Below are 4,648 nucleotides of genomic sequence, written 5' to 3' on the forward strand. Positions count from 1 at the left end.
TTTGGCTTAAGGAGAACGAAAACACGAATTGCCAGGGTTGTCGAGGAACCATCAGAGGTCATGTAATCACTGCTTTTCATACGGCTGGATGCACCCTGCACAGATGTTTTGGACTTCCAAAAAGCAAATTCCATTGTTTCTTTAGCAGTCTTTATTTGTAGGCTAACTTAAGCTTAGGGCTTTTGATTTTCTTTACTTTCGCCCACCTCCGTAACTCACGTGAACACTCTCTAGGGTAGTCACTAAACTTCAGGATCTAACCAGCCCTGGTGTTTTACACTTCTAGCATCTTCTCAGATGAAGACACCAACATAAAGGTGGCAGGAATTCTACCCTGGATCCTTTTGTTGAAAGATGGCTGAACAGCCTGGGTCAGTTCGGGGAGATTGGACCGACCTCTTTTTTTTTTTTTTTCTTTTTGAAGATTTTTATTTATTTATTTGACAGAGAGAGAGACAGCCAGAGAGAGAGGGAACACAAGCAGGGGGAGTGGGGGAGGGAGAAGCAGGCTCAGCGGAGGAGTCTGATGTGGGGCTCGATCCCAGGACCCTGGGATCACGCCCTGAGCCAAAGGCAGATTAACAACTGAGCCACCCAGGTGCCCCTGATCTCTTGAACAAATGTTTGAACTCGCCTGTCTCATCTATCTTTGTACGCTCTGTCTTCGAAGACAGGTGGCATAAATAGAGTCTGGCTTAGAAGTGTTTTGAGCCCTGGCGGGAAGGTGCTCAGAATCCATGTGTCAAAGGACCATGTCCTTCAAGTTCTAGGCCTTCTGCACACGGGTTTTTGGATGGGGGGTGACGGGTCTAGGGCAGGGAACTGAACGGGTCTCCCTGAAACGCCAGGAAGCTGGGGGGAGAGGCACTATATTCCCCTGAGGCAAAGTGGCTTTCTTTTCTGGAAATGGCTGGCAATGCCCGTGAGCTGTCACAAAGGCGCCAGTACTGAGAGAGCAGTCATTTAGGTCATAGCCCGGATGTTTCTGGTTTCCTCAGAGGCTGAGGTGTGGAGAAGTACAGAAAAAGGCACACATGTTTGTGCTTGCTCTTTTTAGGGGCCTGTTGGGGGAGAGGGCTAGGGCAGGGGCCACAAGGAACAGTCAAAGTAAGCAGTCTCGGATTACGGTGTTGGACGCTCTGAAATGGTTTTGCAAAAAGGCATTCAGGGTCCGTGATTGCTGACCCCTCTGTGGTCACTATGGGTCTTTGTTTTTGCACCACTGGGGCCTGTTTCCTTGGGGGCACTCTGAGCATCTCATCTCCACAGCATCCCCAGCAGCAGCCATCCTGACCGCAGAAGGGCCTGCAACCAACAAAAGTAGGAGTGTGCTTTCCCGGAGCTAGAATCTTGCAAAGCAAGATCGAACGTCGGACCGTTGCATCGTCCCCAAAGCTAACTCAAGAAATCCATTCCCTTAAGACAAACACCATATGACTTCACTCAGATGTGGAATCTAAAAAACCACTGAATAAACAACAAGCAGAATCAGATCTATAAATACAGAGAACAAAGTGATGGTTGCCAGGGGGAGGGGCGGAGGGGGGCATGGGCAAAATGGCTGAAGCTGAGTGGGAGGTACAGTTTCTAGTTACTGATTAAATTGGGAGTAAAAGACACAGCATGAGGAATCTAGCCAATGATACCGTAACAGTGTTGTGTGCGGACATCTACATTTGCGCTGAGTCCCACACAGAGAAGTTGAATCACTGTGTTGTACACCCGAAGGCGACACTGTCAACTGTACTCAAATAAGAATTAAGGAAAGAAAGAAAGAAAATAAACATTCCCTTGCTCCTGTGGCGTTTAAGATTATGTTGGGAAGATATTTAATTTCACTTCAACCGATGCCATACTTAATGCTTGCCAAACACAGTACTGGCTCTGGGAAACCCACACGCGAAGGAGACTGTGCCCACCGGTTTACCTGGTGTGAGCCAGGTTAAGAATTAACTTGAACTCAAGGTCACGGGACTCCGGCTCTCTAAAGCCGCCCGGTCCAACAGAACTAGGAGCGCTGCAAAGGGGAGCCGTGGATGTAATGTAAAGTTTTCCAGTAGCCACATTAAAAAAATAGGTAGGATTAATGTAATTACATATTTTATTTAATCCAATATATCTACAATATTATTTCAGCACGTGATCAAGGAAAAGCTACCAACGGGGGAGAGTTTACGTTCTCCTTTTGGTACTGTTTTCTAGATCCGATGTGTATCGTACTCTTGCAGACAGCCCAATCCTGATTAGCCCCCTTTCAGACCCTCAGTGGCCGCGGAGGCTAGCGGCTACTTTGCAGACAGTCCGTTATCAGGCCCTGCCCTGAAATAAGGGAAAAGAAATCCAGGGTGGGGAGAATCCGCCTATTCTGAAAAGACTCTGGCGGCTGCAGTCCCGCGGCGTTCCGGAATTCAGGGAAACCGCGGAGAAACGAGAGCGGCGGCACACAACCGCTCTCCAGCAGCCCGGGGCTGTTTACTGTCGGGAGCCACTCCTCCTCCCTCTGCAGTGGCAGGCCCTCCGAGCAGGGCTGGGCGCGGGGGCGCGGCTGCCGCGCGGCTGCCACGTGGCGGCCACCGCGCGCACTTCCGGCCCGGCCACGCTGGCCGCGCTCGAGCCGGGCTGGGCGGGCGGCGGGACGCGCGCTCGCCGGCCTCCCGGGAGGCGAGTGGGAGCCGGCGCAGGAGCGCCGCCCGCCGGCCGCGCGGCGTCACTGCAGGCGCAGCGCCGGCCCCGCCCCCCGGCAGCGCCCCAGGCCCGCCCCTCCCGCTGCCCTGGGAACCCGCCGCGGACGCCCCCCAGCTTCTCCAAACGCGGGGCTGGGGCTAGACTTGCAGGGGGTTGAAAACGAGCCAGGGCGCCTCGCGTCTCCTTTGCCCGGGACCGAGTCGCAGGTCCCGGTAGCGCTTGGGTCGCCGAGGACGGCTTTTCTTCTTTCTTTTTCCTGCTCTTTGTGTCGGTCCAGGATTTTCTCTTCCGGGTCACCTCTAACTCACTAGAAGGACGCCCATCATTTGCATTTCAGGAGGAGTAATTTTTAATCCTGCCAGAAGTAACGTTTTCAGAAATCTCTGTTCCATTTTCGAGTTTCTATTCCGTGAAGGGGAGGACTTAAAAAAAAGTAGAAGCGAGTAAGAGGCCCCAGCGAGGATCGAACTCGCGACCCCTGGTTTACAAGACCAGTGCTCTAACCACTGAGCTATGGAGCCTACCCGTTACCTGGTTTGCTCTAGTTCAGGGACATTGGAAGCAATATTGCTTTAGCTGGCAGTTTGAAAACAACTGACCTCATGCGTCCATTATCAGTGATAATCGTAAAGACTATGAAATGCTAGAGAAAAATGACTACAATATGACAAGCACTACTCACCCCTCCGCCCAATGTCAAAGTCCTATGTTTAGGATTACAAAACACTAAATCGTACCTGCGTAAGTTATGCATACAGACAAGGGCTGGAAGGGAAAAGGCAAAAATGAAATCATGTTCTGATCCTATTCTGAGTGGTTCTTTTATATGTGAAAAAAGCCTCCAGAGCCATTGTTTATATGATACATTGTATCAAGTTTCTTACTTACTGGGAAGTTATGGGGGGTGTTTTTGCTTCTCATAAGTTAAATATGCTATTGATTATGGATGAATTAATTGATTTAACAGTATTTATTGAATACTCGAATCCCTCTAGACTTTGGAGATAGGGTGGATAAGTAAAGCTCCGTCTCTGCTCTTTTAATGACTGGGATCATGAAACTGTGCCTCGTTCTTTTTTGCTTAATGAACTGTTTACGGAAGGAATGAAGTTGTAGTGACAGCGTAACCCATTCCGGCAGGAAGGACAGAATGAAGGCCATGAAGCCCAGTGGTCTGCAGGCCTTTCTCCCTTCCCTCCTAGGAGTGTCAAAACCCTTCTTGATCCTCTATTTGAAACTGCACCATCGTCCTTATCCTGTCCCTTTTACCCCATACTAGGTGAACCTTCTTTCCTACTAGATAATGTGCTTTATCGTTCTTTTCTGTCTCTCCGTGTTAGAGTGTCAGCTCTTTGAGCCCTAAGGGTTTTCTTTTATTCCCAGAATAGTGTGTAGCACATAGTAGGTGCTCAATAAATGCTGAATGACTGACATCTATGTTTGTTTCGTAAGCCAGGAGAGATTGGGAAAGTGCCTGGGGAGAAGGTTTCTCATCTCAGTTCCACTTCCCCTGCCTCCCCACCCAAGCTGGAGTTTTGTTAACACATTTTGCATTGTCTCATGGTTCTGGAGGCTACCAGTCCTATTCAAGACATGGGCAGCGTTGTTTCCTTTGGAGGGCTCTGAGGGAAGGACCCATCCCAGCCTCTCTCCTTGGCACTTGTAGATGGCCGGCTTCTCCCTGTGTTTCTTAACATCCTCTTCCCTCCATGCATGTCATTTCAAATCCCCCCTCTTTATAAGGACACCAGTCCTATTGCATTAGGGCCCACCTCGCTTTAACTTGATCGCCTCTATGACAACTCTGTCTTCACTTTGGTCACACCCTCAGCTACTGGGGGTTAGGGCTTGCACCCAAGAATTTTGAGGGAACACAATTTCTCAGGAACAAATGCAGCCGGGCATTCAGTTAAGGCAGAAACAAGGCCTCCTTCATTCCCTTGACCCGGTCTGCCTCTGGTTA

At 50.0% G+C, this 4,648-nt stretch overlaps 1 non-coding gene across 1 annotated transcript; it reads right to left on the reverse strand.

Annotated features, from left to right (window-relative positions):
* Positions 1–3,133: 3,133 nt before the first annotated feature.
* On the reverse strand, positions 3,134–3,206 carry TRNAT-UGU. Its single transcript has one exon. It is a non-coding gene; the product is annotated as a tRNA-Thr (tRNA).
* Between the last annotated feature and the right edge of the window lie 1,442 nt (positions 3,207–4,648).

This window comes from Ursus maritimus, unplaced genomic scaffold (genome assembly GCF_017311325.1).
Source record: "Ursus maritimus isolate PB19 unplaced genomic scaffold, ASM1731132v1 scaffold_2, whole genome shotgun sequence".
Lineage (NCBI taxonomy): Eukaryota > Metazoa > Chordata > Mammalia > Carnivora > Ursidae > Ursus > Ursus maritimus.